Here is an 18,646-nt window from a genome sequence, read left to right as displayed (position 1 = left end):
GCAAACAGCACTGTCATAAGCATGCTTGTACTTGCTGCCTCCTGGTGTACTTGGGCTTGAACTTCTCTAGGACACAGACTCAGGAATGGACTTGCTGGGTCATTGTATAAGAGTGCCCTCAACTGTATTAGAAAACACAGCTTGTTTTTCAACATCATCTCAACTAACATACTAAGCAGTGAACAAGACTTCCCATTCCTCCATATTCTTGCCAACATTTGGCACCATCAGACTTCTAAATTCTTGCCAATTTATTTTTAAAATTTAATTGTTGTTGACCCTAGGTAAAATGTTATATAGCAGGTCTCCAGAACTTATTCATTTTGTTTAATTTTAATTTTTTTTTTGACAGGCAGAGTGGACAGTGAGAGAGAGAGACAAAGAGAAAGGTCTTCCTTTGCCGTTGGTTCACCCTCCAATGGCCGCCGCGGCCGGCGCGCTGCAGCCGGCGCACCGCGCTGATCCGATGGCAGGAGCCAGAAGCCAGGTGCTTTTCCTGGTCTCCCATGGGGTGCAGGGCCCAAGCACCTGGGCCATCCTCCACTGCACTCCCTGGCCACAGCAGAGAGCTGGCCTGGAAGAGGGGCAACCGGGACAGAATCCGGCGCCCCGACCGGGACTAGAACCCGGTGTGCCGGCGCCGCAAGGCGGAGGATTAGCCTAGTGAGCCGTGGCGCCGGCCTCATTTTGTTTAACTAAGTCTGTTACTGAACTAAGATAAATCCATTTGCTGGTATACATTAGGAGGCCAAACATCAAAGGCATAGTCTTTTGTGGAGAAAAAGTGCATCGTGGAGTTGCCAAGTAAGGAGTCAGGAGCAATGGTCAAATCTGATTCCCTATAAGGTTCTACAAATGGTGTATCTTGGGAAGGGAGTAAGGAGTGGACATGTGATATAGCAGTTAACTGGTTAACTACAAAAGGGGAAGGGTGAGTTATTGGCCTAATGGTTAAGACACTGGTTAGGATGGCTTGTCCTACATAGGAGTGCCCAGGGTTTGAAACCTGGCTCTAGCTCCTGCCTCTAGCTTCCTGCTAATGTAGACCTGGGTGGCAACATTGAGGTCTCAAGTGATCAGGTTCCTGAGACACACATGGGAGACTTGGATTACATTGCTGGCTCCTGGCTTTGACTCTGGCCTGACCTGGGGCCATTGCAGGCACTTGGGGAAAGAACCAGATACATATCTCAGATATATAAATATACACATACAAATGTAAGTTTTTTTTAAAGGGAGTTCTCAGTTCTTCTGCATAGGAACATGTCAGCTAGTTGCCTCTTTGTGCATCGTATGTTTAAAAAGATAATGGCCTTAGTATTACTCAGTATTGTGTGGGGAGAGACTTCAGCCCAAAATGTCATCAGTTTATCTAGTGGTCAATTTATTGCTGTGGTTCTGGTTGGGTTTAGCCAGTTTTGTCTGAGAGTCTCAACAAAGTATCTTACTCTGAAAGATAAGCTCAAGATTTTGGTTATTTCCTTATTTCTTAACCTTATAGGGACAGTTTTAAAACATTATGCCTACAGGTTAGTAACTCTCCACTTCCCCTTGACCTAACCCTTGATAAAGGCCATTTCACTGTTCTATGAATTGGACCATTTTAGGTATCTCATGTGTGGAAACTTGGAGTATTTGTCTTTCTGTGACTGGCTTTTTTAAAAGATGTTTTTGTTTATTTAAAATACAGAGTTACAGAGAGAGAAGGAGATGATAGATGATAGATGGATAGATGATAGATAAATAGATAGATAGATGATAGATATTTTCCATCTGCTGGCTCACTTTCCAAATGGCCACAATGGCATATGGTTGGGCCAGGCCAAAGTTAGGAGTCAGGAACTCCATTAGGATCTTCCATATAGGTGGCAGCGGCCCAAGCACTTGGGCTGTCACCTGCTGCTTTCCTAAGTACATTAACAGGGAAGTGGAGCAGCTGGGACTCTAACCCAAACCATATTGGATGCCAGCATCACAGGTAACAACTTAATTTTCTGTGTGACAAAGCCAGTACCAATTGCTTATTTAGCATAATACCAAGGTTCATCCATATTATCGCATATTGCAAAATTTTCCTTTTTTCGGGATGAAGAATATTTTGTTTATCTATCATCTGTCAACAGATAGTGGGTTGTTTCTGCATGGCCATAGTAAATAGTGCTACAATGAACTTAGTATTAATATGTATTTTTAAATTTTTCATGTATTTATTGCTATTTATTTGAAAGAGGGATAAAGAGTGACAGAGATCCTATCTGCTGGTTTACTTCTCAAATACCTGCAACAGCAAGGCCAGGATGAAGTCAGGAGTTAGGAACTCAGTGTGGGTCTCTCACATGAATGGCAGGGACCCAACTACACTGGCGTGGCCCAGAGTCAACACTGGCAAGAAGCTGAAATTGGGAGTGGAGCTGGTACTAGAACCCAGGCACTCTAATATGGGCTGTGGGGCATCCCAAGCAGTGTCTCAACTACCATGCCAACTTCTCTATCCCATTAATACCTCTTTGAGATGCTGATTTCAGTTCTTTTGAATAAATGCCTAGAAGTAGTGTTGCTGGGTTTTCTGGTAGTTCTAGTTCCATTTTTTTGAGGCCTTCTCTACTATTTCCCATTTGGCATTCCTACCACCCGTGTGCAAACTGCCATCACTTGCTGCCTTGATCTCATGCAGTTTTAGTTACAATTTTCCCGATTACAAATGACGTTGACCATCTTTTTATAGGTGTTTTGGCCATTCATTCACATTTCCTCTGTGGATTGTCTACTTAAGATTTTTGACCATTTGTCTGCTGGGCTAATGTACTGAATTTCTTTCAATTGTCACTTTAGGTCCATTTGTAATGCCTTCACTCTGCCCTATGTCCCTGGAAGCTGACCTAAATGGATTATAGCAATATACTTCCTGACTTTCCAACTTCAACACATGAAGAGAATTGGAGGAAGGGAGAAAAATAGTGGGGGGTGGTATTTAGTCCCCCAGCTGCCTCTCTACAGAGTCACGAGGGGCTGGCTATTTCCCTGTACCCAAGGCCATAGTCCTGGTGAGCAGTGCTCTGCAACCACTCTGTTTCTGGACTCTAAGAACTGTTGCCTCCCCTTGTCCTTCTATACCTATGGGGGCAACTCATGGTCTCCTACATCCTACTCTCTACTTTGTAAACTGCCTACTTATAAAACTCCCTATAAATTTATCAACAGGAGTATGGCATTTGTTTCCCCAACACAGTTGCTAGCATTTTCTAATGAATTTTTGGGAGTTATTTATTGTGATTTGAATATCTTTCTTTGTTGGTTATAGGTATATAATTTTTTTCTCTTACCAAAATCATTTTCTTAATGTTAGCTTAAAAATTTTAGGGGCCAGAGCTGTGGTGCAGCAGGTTAAGCCACTCCCTGCAGTGCTGGCATCCCATGTCAGTGCCAGTTTGTATCCCACTGCTCCACTTCTGATCCAGCTCTCTGCTAATGGACCTTGGAAAACAACAGAGGAGGTCTAAATACTTGGACCCTGTACCATGTGGGAGAACTGGATGAAGCATCTGGCTCCTGTCTCCTGGCTTCTGCCTGGCTCAGCCCTGGCTGTTGCAGTCATTTGGGGAGTGAACCAGAGGATGGAAGATCTCTCCCTCTCCCTCTCTGTAACTCTACCTTTCAAACAAATAAATACATCTTTAAAAAAATTATTATAAACACAGACACAGAAAACCACACAAAACAAAGGTATGGTTTAATTAATGATTTTAAGGCAAACATCTTTGTAAACTATACCAAGGTCAAGAAATAGAATTTTTCCAGCTATTCAAAAGCCCTCCATATACTATACTACAATTGTAGACTCTTCTCTCCCCCTCTGAAAGTAACCATTGTCTTTAGTCTTATAGTAATAACTCTATTTCCTTATAGTTTTATCAATGAAGGTGGATCTCCAAATCTGGGTTTGTTTTTCCTGTTTTATGGCTTGCACATCTCTTGAAAGTGTCTTCTCACCCCTGTATCTTTGTATCTGCAATTTCTTCATGGACTACCTTGGGGTTGTTTGGCCTTTAGGTGACACAGGTTTGAATTGTACTGATCACCTCTTCACGTTACAGGTGAATATGCTCCTATGTCCTCTGTATTTCATGGAAATTGGTATTTGAGTCTACAGCCCTGTTCAGATTTGAGTTTTTTTTTTTTTTTCAAAATAAAGTTAATGTTTTGTTCCTATAACAGAAAATCTATGATGTCTGGTTTACTCTATTTTTTTTTTTTTTTTTAAAAAGATTTTATTTATTTATTTGATAGATAGAATTACAGACAGAGAGAGGGACAGAGAAAGGTCTTCTACTCTTTTGTTCACTCCCAAAATGGCTGTAACAGCCAGAGCTGGGCAGATCCGAAGCCAGGAACCAGGAGCTTCTTCCAGGTCTCCCATGTGGGTGCAGGGGCCCAAGGACTTGGGCTATCTTCCACTGCTTTCCCAGGGCATAGCAGAGAGCTGAATAGAAAGTGGGGCAGCTGGGACACGAACCAGCACCCATATGGGATGCCAGCACTGCAGGCAGAAGCTTAGCCTACTAAGCCACAGAGTTGGCCCCTTCTATTTGTGATTCTAATGTTCAATTTTATGTGTCAATTTGACTCAGTCATGTGATGACCAGATATTTGGCTAAACAATATTTCTGGGTGTGTTTCTAAGGGCGTTTCCAGAAGAGATTAACACTTGAACTGGTAGACTGCATAATGAGATTGCCCTCCCCAGTGTGAGTGGGCATGGTCCAGCCCATTGAGAGTCTGAATAGAACATAAAGGAAGAGAGAGGTGGAATTCTGTCTCTGCATGAACTGTTTGATCAAAGATGTCCATCTTCTGCCCTTGTACTGAGAGTTCTCAGCCTCAAACTTTTCTTGAACCAATCTTTCATAATTACTCATACGATTTCTCTCACTCTGTCTCTTGGACTATAATTCATTGAGGTAAGCACATTTTCTAGTTCTTCTAAGAAAGGATAGAATATTTCTTCTTTCCCTCTATTTACCAATTTTTCAAGCTAAAAAGTTATTTACGATAATAAAATGTCCTATCATTCCATAAAATGAAATAGTTTTAATGCAAACTTCATGTTTTCAAGTCATCATAGTCATACTTCATGAAGTTCACATGGGCCCTTGTTTAGAAGCTGAGAGTGTCAGTTGACTCCTGAATCTCTTTGATTGGATCCTAGAGTATTCATTTATTTGCCAGGGATTAAGACAGAGACACAGATAGAACTCTTGTCTACTGGTTCATTCTCCAGATGCCTACAGGAGCCAGTGTTGGGTGGGAGCCAGACTCAGGAGCCAGGACATGATCCAGGTCTCCCTGTGTGGCAGGAACTCAAGCAACAGTTTTCCCTTCTCATCTCTGTTTTCTAACTTTTTCTTTTTCTGAAGAGTCTAGCCAAAGTTTTATAAAATTTATTACTTTTTTTCCTCAAAGGATTAGATTTGGGAGTCAAAAGGTTATTCATCTGATTACTATACACAAACCAGAGAACATACTTGTGAGTTTAGTGTGGTAGGGAGTGGAGACAGTAGTTGAATATAAGACTAAATAAAATAGATTTTATCATTAAGGGGAACACTAACTTCTGATTTAGGATTTAAAACTCTGAAAGACCTCTGAAGCCACGCATAACATGAGGGGCTCCAATAAGTTCATGGAAAATCCAAATCCTTTCTTTTAATTCCATTTTCCACCAACTTTTGGGAGTCCCTTCAGGTGCTACAATGTACTCCTTTAATCTTGACCACACACACACACACACACACACACACATCATGGTGGACTGCAGGCGGGGAGTAAAGATGCTAAAACTGCTTTGGTGAGGTATTGGAAAAAAGATCTAATAGTACAGAAAAGTGGCCAGTGCTGGAGTGGACTTACTGTAGATGTCTGGAGAACACACCGGCTGATGGTGTTACTTCTGGGGACCCTGTGTGCATCTCTTGCTAATATGATAAGATGTGGGCTACGACAAGGGTCATAGTATTCCCTTCTTTCTTTTCTTAAGATTTATTTGAAAGGCAGAGTTACAAAGAGAGAAGGAGAGAGGCAGAGAGAGGTCTTCCAGCTCCTGGTTCACTCCCAAAATGGCTGCAACAGTTGGGACTGGGCTAGGCTGAAGCCAGGAGCCACAAGCTTCATTTGGTCTCCCACATGGATGCAGGGGTCCAAGTACTTGAACCATCCTCTGCTGCCCTCCCAGGCAATTAGAATGGGGCTGGATTGGAAGTGGAGCAGCTGGGACATGAACTGGCGCCCATGTGGAATGCAGATGAAGCAGGCAGCAGCTTTACCTGCTATGCCCTAGCGCTGACCTCGGGTGCCAGCATTTCTAAGGAGCTCAGGGTTGGTTACTCTGTGCTAGCTGGGATAATGGCAGGGGATACTGCTGCAAATATGCTCCTTATGTTAGTGAGAATGACTGAATTCTTGAATAACAGTGCCCAAGTGTAACACCTACCCATCAAAGTGAAGGGAGATGTGATTAAATTAAATAATAGGAAGCAAAATGCATAGAGACCAAGTGGTCCTGACCCAGGGATCTGTAGCAAAATGATAAGACAGATGGGTGGACAATGGAGTTTTTCTTGTCTTTACCAAAAAAGATTGCAAGAAGGACATGGAAGGCTGATATCAGCTGTCAAAAGAACACATCAGGGGCTGGCGCCGTGGCTCACTTGGTTAATCCTCTGCCTGTGGTGCTGGCATCCCATATGGGCACCAGGTTCTAGTCCCAGTTGCTCCTCTTCCAGTCCAGCTCTCTGCTATGGCCTGGGAAGGCAGTGGAGGATGACCCAAGTGCTTGTGCCCCTGCACCCGCATGGGAGACCAGGAAAAAGCACCTGGCTCCTGGCTTTGGATCAGCGCAGTGCCGGACATAGGGGCCATTTGGGGAAGACCTTTCTCTCTGTCTCTCTCTCTCACTGTCTAACTCTATCTGAAAAACAAAACAAAACAAAACAAAACAAAAAAACAAAACAAAAAAAACACACATCAAGGCCCGTTGCCCAACTCCAGACTGACTCCAGACTGGAGCCAGTTCTCAGGTCCAGAGCTCATTGATGAAAAGGGCAGCCAGGTCTTTCTCAGGAAGGACCCTACACACCACACAGAGTAAACACTGTGGTATCTCCCTTAATATTTCTCCAAAGGGATTTAGAGCCACTTTCTAGATACTGAACACCAGGGAAAGGGGAGTTTCCAGCTGTTCTGAGTGCTACTGAATAAAAGATCTGAACTGTGATGTTTCCAGGAATACCTGATGTCAACATGGCTTCCTTGGTAGAGTGGAGGCCTAGGGAAGCCAGGATAAGTTGAGTCCTGGTCCATGTCCACTGCGCAGATCAAATGGGGTCATTTCTCAGGACCCCTAGTATATAACCAGCATGGGGATAGTTAGTACCCCCCCTGTTTGTTTTATAATCTGTGAAATTAGAGTCCTCATGGTGAGAAGGGGACTGTGCAAGCCCCCAATATTGAACCTCACCCCAGCAAGACAATAAATTAAGAGCACTACTGAGTGTAGTGGGATGGTAGGTGTTGGATCTAGAATGTGTACAGGTGCTAGTCCCCATTAGATTCCCATTTAATTCTCCATTTTGACACCTGAACCAAATCGGATGATTAAGGTGGAAGACAATGGATAAATGCAAATATAATAAAATAATAGCCTAATTATAATTATATAGGATGTGAGCTGTTTATTAGAACACATCAAAACAACCCCCAGCATTTGGGATCTCATCTGTATGTTCTTTCAATCTCCATCATAGGAAGGGATCAGAAGCAGGCACATTCACTTAGCACAGGATTGTGTATTCAGTCTTGCCCAGAGCTGCATTAACTCTCCCTGTCTCTGTTACAATATAGTCTGGAGGGGACCTGATTGTCAGGACAGTTCATAGAGCACCACACTGCCCCACTCTGTCTGTGGCATCATGGTAATCGGACCTGAACAGCAGTGAGAGTCAAGCAGCCTATAAGAAGGGATACAACAGACCAGGCAGCCACAGTGTTATGACAGAGTAGACTAGGCACCCACACTCTGCACCTCCTGGGGAAGATATGTTTGAGTGGCAAACATAAGAGAGAACAGTTAGTAAAATAGCTCTAAATCCGGAGTAAATATAGTGTGATTAAGAAACAAGAAGGGCCGGCGCCGTGGCTCACTAGGCTAATCCTCCGCCTTGCGGCGCCGGCACACCGGGTTCTAGTCCCGGTCGGGGCGCCGGATTCTGTCCTGGTTGCCCCTCTTCCAGACCAGCTCTCTGCTGTGGCCAGGGAGTGCAGTGGAGGATGGCCCAAGTGCTTGGGCCCTGCACCCCATGGGAGACCAGGATAAGTACCTGGCTCCTGCCATCAGATCAGTGCAGTGCGCCAGCCGCAGTGTGCCGGCCACGGTGGCCATTGGAGGGTGAACCAACGGCAAAAGGAAGACCTTTCTCTCTGTCTCTCTCTCTCACTGTCCACTCTGCCTGTCCAAAAAAAAAAAAAAAAAAAAAGAAAGAAACAAGAAGGTTGACACAGCAGACTCATAGAATGACAAATACCCTAAACAACACTCTGGCCTCAGAGTCAGCCCTTAAGGCATTCAGATCTGGATTAAAAAACCCATGAGAGCATTTCAGGCATGGGAAGCCAAGACACTGTGGCAAAAAATGACCTACATAAAAGATCTCTGTGAGTGAGATCTTGGTGGAAAAAAGGAGCCATCAAAGAAGGATGTGCCTTTCTCTGAAGGGAGGAGAGAACTTCCAATTTGATTATGGCCCTGTCTAAATAATGTCAGAGTCTGTGGACTCAAGAGGCTTCCATAGCCTTGGCAGCTCATGACAAGAGCCTCAGGTGATCACTAATATCATAAATAAGAGTGTCAATTTTTAAATCAACAATAGGAGTCACTGTGCCCTTGCTTCCCATGTAGGACCTCTGTCATTAATGAGTTGTACTATGAGAATTAGCAGTAAAACTTGTCTTCCTACAGTACTTTATAATTTGTCTGTGTGGGTGCAAACTGTTGAAATCTTTACTTTGTATAGAGTTGATCTTATGTATATAAAGATAATTAAAAATAAATCTTAATTAAGAATGTGATGGGAGAAGGAGTAGGAAGTGGGATGGTTTGGGGGTGGAAGGGTGGGTGTGGGAGGAAGAACCGCTATAATCCAAAAGCTGTACCTATGAAATTTATATTTATTAAATAAAAGCTTTCCATTAAAAAAAAGAAGGCCGATGTGGCTGGAGCACAAGAGAACCAAGGAGAGTGTGATGGGGCAGAGCTTGAAGAGGCAGCTGAGGACCACATCACATGGGGTTCCGGAGGCCACAGTAAGATATGCAGTTTTCAATTGACCCACAGAGATCTCAGCATGATGGGAAACCAAGGCAGGGTGCTCTGCAGGGAGGTGATGATGCAGTTTATATTCTTTCAAAAGGAGTGCTTTGGCTGTGTGTGAAGAGTGGAGTGAAAGGGAGTAGAGGTCCAAGCAGGGGCATCTGTAGGAAGGCTTTGCAGGCACACAGGCTGGAGATCTTGGTGGCTTGCTGAAAAGGGGCTGGGGTGGAGCTGAAGAGAGGTGGAAAGATTTAGCATGTGTTTTGTAGGTCTGTTAATGCATTAGACAGGAAAAATTAAAGAAGAGGCATCAGGGATGAACTTTTTAGCCTGAGCAACAGCAGAGATGGTAATGCCTTTTGCCTGATGGAAAGCCTGAGAAGAAATTGGGGACAAGGAAAAATATGTTGAAACCAAGAATTCTGCTTAAGTCTGAGATACCTGAGAACAAATCAACTGTATGCATCTAAATTTCTGGGATGGCATTAGGCTACAGAATCATTTTCACATTATAAATTTTTTCTTTAAGATTTATTTATTTGAGAGACAGAACAACACACAGATATCTTCCATCTACTGATTCACTTCTCAAGTGTCCAAAAAACCAGGGCTAGGCCAGGCTAAGGCCAGGAGCCAGGAACTCCAGCCAGGTTTCCCACATGAGTGGCAGGAACCCAAGTATTTGAGCCATCATCTGCTGCCTCCCAGGCACTGTAACAGGAAGCTGAATTTTAAGCTCAAAGTAGCCTCTACTTGAACCAGCACTCTGATACAGGATAAGTGCATCCCAAGTGATTGCTTTACTTGTACCAAAACATCCACCCAACACATTGTAGGTTTTACTGCTGCACGTTGAGGCCAAGAACACTGGATGTGACAGTGTCAGAGAGCTTGGGCTTGGACTGACAGGAGTTTGAATTCTAGCTCTCGACTTACCATCAATGTGGCTAGAGACGTGTACTCTCCGTGTCTTCAGCTCCTTTCCTATAAAACAAGAACTATTATGTTTTCTCTTGGGATTGTCGAGAGGGCTAAGAACATATTGAGATGACTTCGAGAACTTCATGGAAAATGGAATTAAAAGGAAGTTTATGTTGGCACAAAAATTTGAAATTCATGTATATGGATTTTTCATCATATGTATTCCATGGTATTTTTTTAAGATTTATTTATTTCAAAGGCAAAGTCACAGAGAGGCAGAGGCAGAGAGAGAGAGAGAGAGAGAGAGAGAGAGAGAGAGTCTTCTATCTGCTGGTTCACTCCCCAGATGGCCACAATGGCTGGAGTTACACCGATCTGAAGCCAGGAGCCAGGAGCTTCTTCCAGGTCTCCCATGTGGGTATAGGGTCCTAAGGACTGGGCCATCTTCTACTGCTTTCCCAGGCCATAGCAGAGAGATGCATCAGAAGTGGAGCAGCCGGGACTTGAACCGGCGCCCATATGGAATGCCAGCACTGCAGGCAGCAGCTTTACCTGCTATGCCACAGTGCCAGCTCCTCCATGATCTTTTTGAAGACTGCTTGTATGAAAATCTAACTGGTATTTTAGTAGTAGAAACTGGAAAAATTGATACCATCATTCAGCCAGTAAAAACTGCGAATTACAGCTATAGTGCCTAGGAGTACATATGCTAATTTTACAAAGCCAAATCTTTGAAATAGTAACTCATGTTCCATACCACCAAAAATGCTTATACAAGCATGTGCCAGGGTGGGGTTAAGTACAGTAATATGCTCCAGGTGGCTGCTGCTACAGAATAGGTCTGTGCAATCAAGTCACATTTGCTTTCCAGTGGTTGATATAACCTCATCGCCCGGATAAGGAGAGAACACATAGGCAGGCTACAAAATAAATGTGGATTTTGCATTTAGACAGACCAGGGTTCAAATCTCCCTTTTCTCAGGAATTTAAGTCAGTGGGAGGGCTCCAGCAGTGACAATTCCACCTGGAACCTCATTGGCACAAGCGGCCCACATCGGCTCCTTCAGGACCCACAAATCTAATAAATATGTCAATTGGCATCTTCATCATTTTCACTTTAATACAGCTTGTTAGGGGGTTAGCACTGAGGAGCCCTTGGATTTAAAGCTTACGGAGCAATTAAGCCCCCTCCTTGGGGAATGCAGACCTAGAGACCGTCAATGCATAGAGATGAGCAATTGTGTGTTTGTCATCCTCTTACCAGAAATGAAATGCTCCCAAGTTCATCAAGGACTTATGCTGTATTTCAATGAGCCATGTGGACATTGCATACTATGTGATTTAAAAAACTACTCATCCCGGCCGGCGCCGCGGCTCACTAGGCTAATCCTCCGCCTTGCGGCGCCGGCACACCGGGTTCTAGTCCCGGTCGGGGCGCCGGATTCTGTCCCGGTTGCCCCTCTTCCAGGCCAGCTCTCTGCTGTGGCCAGGGAGTGCAGTGGAGGATGGCCCAAGTGCTTGGGCCCTGCACCCCATGGGAGACCAGGAGAAGTACCTGGCTCCTGCCATCGGATCAGCGTGGTGCGCCGGCCACAGCACGCCAGCCGCGGTGGCCATTGGAGGGTGAACCAAGGGCAAAAGGAAGACCTTTCTCTCTGTCTCTCTCTCTCACTATCCACTCTGCCTGTAAAAAAAAAAACAAAACAAAACAAAAAAAAAAAAACTACTCATCCCATAAACTCAGGGAAGTGGCCTGTCTTCTATTAATTTCTTCTAATTAGCCATCGTCAGGAAAGCACTGGATGTCTGGCTGATGTGATTCCTAGCCACCTGATGGGGATGGTCAGGAATGCTGGAGAGATGACAGCTTTGCTAAGGATCACAAGGAGCTTCACCTCCCGGCAGCGTTGTGAGTCAGGTGGGACAGAGAGCATCCTCTCCATGAAGAATGAGGTGACTCACCCAAGGTGACAGGGAAGTTTCATTTCTCAGCAAAGCTGAGCCAGAGAGGGTGCAGGCTCTGGAGTTAGGCACATCTGTGCTCAAATCCCAGCTCTGATGATGACCAGCTTGTCCTCAACGCTACACAGAATGGTGCCCCAGCTTCTGACCACCAGCACCTGCAACTGTGTGGCCCTAAGGCTTCTTGGCTGCTCACTCCTCACCCTGCCCCTCCTTCACAGCAGTTGCAAGTGACAGGAAATCAATACCCTTTGAGAACAGACTCAACCAAGCCTGACTGGGGAAGGTGAAAAATATCCAGGCCCCTCCTTCCTGAGATCCAAGTTCTGTACTGGCTCCTGGAGTTCTGCTGTGGGGTCCAGCTCTGCCCACCCACGAGGATAACCTCCTTGATAATGACATTTCCCGGGTGGCCCTTCCATCCTTGTCTTGTCCTCCCATTTCCTTACCGGTTTTCCTTGAGACCTCATCGTAATCCCTTTGCATGAAGGTCAGTTTCTAGGGAACCCCTCTGACAAGTGATGTAGGTCCTCTTCGAGCGTCAGTTTCCTGGGCTGTGGGGGAGAACATGCTGTGTATGGTACGTGCCTCTCAGGTTGGTGGGGAAGAGTAAAGGAAGTGTTGTGTCTAAAAGGACTGCACACTTCTTTTCATAGGGGCATCATTTATAAAAGCAAACAGTGAGGAATGACCTTCATGTCCAACAAGAAGGGAATGGATAAATAAATTGGGAATTATCTGTGTGGTACATTCTACTTGTACCTAATGAGTAAAAATTAATGTTTTCTTTTTCTTTTTTTTTTTGACAGGCAGAGTGGACAGAGAGAGAGAGAGAGAGAGAGAGAAAAGGTCTTCCTATTCCATTGGTTCACCCCCAATGCACGCTGCAGCTGGTGCACTTTGGCCGGCGCACCGCGCCGATCTGAAGCCAGGAGCCAGGTGCTTCTCCTGGTCTCCCATGCGGGTGCAGGGTCCAAGGACCTGGGCCATCCTCCACTGCACTCCCTGGCCACAGCAGAGAGCTGGCCTGGAAGAGGGGCAACTGGGACAGAATCCGGTGCCCTGACTGGGACTAGAACCCGGTGTGCCAGCACCGCAGGCAGAGGATTAGCCTATTGAGCCGTGGCGCTGGCCAAAATTAATGTTTTCAAAGAATGTTCAATGGCATGGAAAAAATATACGTGGAATCTATACATCATATAATCCAGCTGAGGATCTCAGTGAAGAAAACTACCTAAAACTGTAAATATGGAATTATTTTAATTTTCCTAGAATGTGTTAAAATACATAAAGTGTTATTTATTGCTTGATCTTGGTGAGTTATTTCCTTTATGCTTTTTCTTATTTTTTAAATTTCAAAATTTCTGCCTAGAAACATTACAGAAATTAGTCTCTTTTTTTAAAAAAAAAAAGGTATATTTATTTATGTATTTGAAAGGCAGTGAGACAGAGATCTTCCCATGAACTCATTCACTCCTCAATGGCATCAACTGCCAGGTCAGGGCCAGGCTGAAGCCAGGAGCCAGGAGCCCCTCCAGTCTCCCACAAGCTTAGCAGAGGCCCAAACACCCAGACCACCCTCTGATGCCTTCCAGGTTATTAGCAGGAGCTGGAGCAGAAGCAGAGCAGCAGGGTCTCACACTGGCCCTCGAATATGGGATGCCAGCACCGCAACTGGAGACTTACCACTGAGCCACAACATCAGCGCCCAGAGTGTTATCTTAACTTCAAGGCTTCAATCATAATAAGAAAATAGATACCTAACTTCAAATGCTTTGTTTTTGTTTATATCCCTTTTCCTGGTCAAATTTACTAATGAGAAAAAGGAAATTCAGTTTTCATGCAATATCAGAGTTGACAGCAAGTAAGGGTAAGGCTTTGCAAAGGCCTTGGGAGTATAAATCAGGTTCTTTGAGTCCCAGTGGAGGCTTCTGGGTCCTCCCCTTCCTTCCTTCCTTCCTTCCTTCCTTCCTTTCTTTCTTTCTTTCTTTCTTTCTTTCTTTCTTTCTTTCTTTCTTTCTTTCTTTCTTTCTTTCTTTCTTTCTTTTTAAAATGTTCATTTATTTTTATCTACTTGAAAGACAAAGTGACAGACAGGAGAGAGAGATCAGTCTTCCTGGCAGAAGCCAGGATTCATGAACTCCACCCAGGTGTCCCATGTGGGTGGCAGGGGTCCAAGCACTTGAGTGTCCACCTGCTGCCTCCCGGGATGCATGAGCAGGAAGGTGTGTGGGAAGTGAAGCAGCCGGGATTCCCACCAGCACTTCAGTTGGGGATGCCTGCATCCCGAGCAGTGCCTCACCTCCCCTTCCCAGTCCCACTCTGAGACCTTCACAGCTCTGGTCAGCTGCTCTTCTGGCTTCCATCGGTGATGTCAACCCCAGGCTGGAGTGCCAGTTCAGGCCAAGTCAGTCAACAGCACCGATGACCTTCGTGATCCAGCACCAGGCTACTTTCTTCTGAGGACTTCTTGACTTAGCTGCCTCTGACCCATGCGGCTTCCCATCACATTCCCTCTGCATCCACTCTCTCTCCACCTCCATTTACCACCCCCTTGTGTAGACAAAAACTATTACACAAAGAAAAAAGTCCATCCACCCATCCACCCATCCATCCGCCTATCCATCCATCCATACATACATCCTTTCACCCAGAGTGTTTCATTCATTGGTTCATTGGTTACTTGACTGCAGGCATGTGTGTACTAGAGTTTTGGTTTGCAGCATGGACTCAGACACCATCCCTTCCAATCTCCCTGGCCACAGGATAGCACAAAGAAGCCACTCGTGCTCACCCTACCCTCCCTCACCCACCTACAGCAGATGCCTTGTGCTACCTGCCCCACATTGCCTCAGCCCACCTGACTTCATGCAGCCTGGGGGACAGTTCTGGGCCCCTGGCTGGCATCAGGGGAGTCTCAGCCATCTCAGGGGTCAGCCTTGTAGAAGAGCAATAGGTCTTTGCTCAAGGAGAAGGAGGTGACCCTCAACTCTCAAGGGAGTTTTAACATCACTGCTCTAACAAAGTCCCTAGAGGGATTGAGGCTCAGTTCCCCTTGGCAAATTTAACTCATGAACTCGCTCTTTGCTGACTTCTCTTCTTGCTCTGTTTCACTTTTGCCTCGCCCTTCCTTCTGGCAAATAAACCACTTGCTTTCAGTTCTCTACTTCTGGAAGAACTAAGATATCGCGGTAGGCATTACTAATGAACGCATGAGTGATGATTTTATAATGAGAAGGGAGAGGGCACTGTTGCAAGCAGACAGATGACTGCCTGCTGTTGACGAGGAAACACTGTGTGTTACCTCATTGTCTGTTTGTAATGAGGGACCACAGCCTCCACGTGTGTGTGCGCCCAGGGGGCTGCTTTGACTGACTTCCTTATAAATACCAGGCATTAGGGTAATGTGGATGTGACCAAATCACAGCTGCCCCCCACAGTCATTTCATTAGTGAGGGACTTTATTCACATCACCTCATTCGCCCTTCACAGCCCCTCTGCAACTCAGGCATTCATCGGTCCCACTTTCTAAGTGAGGAAAGTGAGGTTGACAGGGACAGTTCAGAGTAGGATGCTCAGCTGGATTTGTCACCCTTCTACGCCCACATCTCTGTGTGAGTCTATGAGGACGGCCAGTCAGGGTCCCACTTCTCCAGCTGCTCAACAAGCAATTCATAGTGCGTGCCCTTGACATCAGGTGTGCCTTCTCATGGGGTCCAGGGCATCCATCACAGGTCTGTGCGGTGATGGCACAGTTAGGGACACACAGGTCTATTTGTTACTCACTGTGAACCAACAGTTAAGATAAAGCATTTCTTTGTTTATTCTGTCAGCTCAAGTGTCTGATGAGAATTAGGTCCGCAGCACTGCACCTCTTGTATGCAAGGTTCGCGTGTCACCTGTTGGTCTCATCTCTCCAGGGGTCTCGGGCTCAGCATCAGGTCTGGGAGGCAGGAATCACTAGCAGTGCTGCTGAACTGAGGAAGACAGTCTATTCTCTGCCCATTGTATCCACAGCACTGGGGTCCAGCAACCTGGCACGCATGAGATCACCTTTCTGGGTAGGCAGTTGAGGTGGGGGTGGGAGTCCCAGAGACCCAGAATGGCCCTTGGTCCTTACCCACTTCAACCAGTTCATGTTATAGGCGAGAGAACTGAGCCTGAGAGTGAATTTTCTACACCTATAATGCTAGGAGCAGATTGTGACAAGAGCCCAGATATTTTTGCTTCCAGTTCACGCTATTTCTAATGAAGCATTTCTAGTCTCTGCCCCTGCTCCTGAGGTTTGCCCACATCCCTGCTATGATATGTCTGTAGGATGGAATCAGGCAAAGCCCCCACAGCTGTAGGGACTCAGAGAGGGTACTTCCTTCTCCCCACTACTTCCATTTTTCCCTGGGTTCCTTAAAGTAAACCAGTGGTCTAGGAAGGGCGACCACTCTTAATTCAAGTCTATGGGGATCGAATTGAGATTCAATGAGGGGAGATGACAGCAGGTGAATCCAGCATGCACAGAGTTGTGGGACAGCACTCTGCCCAGCAAACCACAGGATCCCTCTAAGGAGGAATGAGTACATGCATAAACATGAATGAACAGATGAATAGGAAACTTACTAAAGAATGAATTAAGACTTGCAAGATAAACAAGGCTTGAACGGCCCCACCCCATACGTTTGCTTCTCCATGAAGTCAAAATCTCAAGCTCCCCGCAGCTGTTCCGCCGGCATGAAGCGCTCACAGGAATTTCACAACTGTGCACCCTGCACATTCGCCTCCCAGCCAGCACTCAGCCTGGTCTAGAGCAGGCCCTGTGAGCACTTCTGAAACTGAACAGAAACACACGCTTCGGAACCATGGGATTTCTGCTCCCGGGAGTAGTTGGGAGAGAGATTCAGGCTGGTATGGAGAGCAGCCTCTCTCCCTCACATCCCACACCAGGCGCCGTTCTCCTACCTCTGGTCCACGCTGACCTGAAGAGGAGAAACGAGGAGCACAGACAGGAGCGTGGGGCTGGAAGTGGGGTGAGGCCCAAGCCTGAGATCGCCTGGAGACAGACAGAAAAGGGGGCTCTTGGGGAGCTCCCCATCCCAGATGGGCAGGTCTGGCTTACGTTAACCAGAATCAGCCTCCACTAGTATTGGGAAGAAGGGGAGGTGGCCCCGACACCCTGCTGGGCACAGTCCCTGAGAGACTGGGGTTGGGGAGGGCCATTAATATGGATGAAACGTCCAGAAAGGAGACGGAATTTCAAACAGAAACTTACCCTGGGACCTCTGACTGTGAGCCCAGGTAAAAGCCTGCTCAGAATTGACAATGACTGTTGCCTGGCACTGGGTAATGGACACACACATTCACGGCCATACATACCCATGCATTTTCACACGCAGGTGAAAGGAGCTCTCAGGAGAGAGACACACACAATGCCAGCATACTGGGACACACACACACACACCCTCAACTCCACAGGGCAGTGTCTTCTCCTCCTCCAGTTTCTCTGCATCTCTTCTTTCACTTTCTCCCTCCCACGAATGCCCTTAGCTTTAGAGTCTGACAACTTCTCCTACGGCCTTGTGAACTAGGTTTGTTGCACTTTGCCTAGAAATTTGAGGGCTTGCTTTCCTTTGTGAACTTCTGGAGGAAGGGGGAGATGTCAGCACCACAGCAATGCTCTGCCCAGGGCCGGCATCCTCATCTTCATCCTCCCCTCCCCAACCGCAGCAGCAATGCCACAGACTCTCGGGGAATGGCTCTTCTCTCTGGACTCGTGCTAGACCCTGGGCCCCAGCAATGAATAACACTATTTTTTGTAATGTCAGGCTGGGTTGGGAAGACAGAGCTGATGGACAGGAAAAGTGAAATCCCAGCACCATTGCTGAGGTCAAATGGGATGTTCAGAAACACAGGAGCAGAGTTATCTATGAGGGCCGGAGTATCAGAGAAGACTTCCTGGAGGAGGTGGCAAAAGGACAGCTAGGGAATCAGGCAGTAGAGAGGAGTGGGGACATCCCTGGCAAACTCAAGATGTTTAACAAATTCTGTTGGATGATACTCCACGTTAAAAGCCAGAGCGTGGAAGGAAGTGGGAAGTTTTACAAGGTCTCAGAAACATAGAAAACATAGGAAATCGTTTTCAAAATATTTTCTCACTCATCCTTGCATTCGTTCCTCACCACCCCCCATCTTATAGCTGGACTCTGGGGTAATTCCACCCAGAGGAAGAGATTAACATAATGCACACAGGTGGCTGCAGGACTCAGCTTCCTAATGGCTCCATTCATTTGACTTTGCCTTTCGAAAGCTGGAGATTGGAGGTAGGAATGGGCTTGGGTGAAGGAACAGGAAGTCTTTGATGTCTCTTTACAGCGCAGGGGAGAGGGGGAGGGGTGGGCCAGTAGAAAGAGC

This window comes from Oryctolagus cuniculus, chromosome 7, assembly GCF_051225735.1.
Source record: "Oryctolagus cuniculus isolate XC-2025 breed Fujian yellow rabbit chromosome 7, ASM5122573v1, whole genome shotgun sequence".
In the NCBI taxonomy this organism is placed as follows: Eukaryota; Metazoa; Chordata; class Mammalia; order Lagomorpha; family Leporidae; genus Oryctolagus; species Oryctolagus cuniculus.
The sequence above is the reverse complement of the archived record's forward strand: the minus strand, read 5'-3'. Positions refer to the sequence as shown.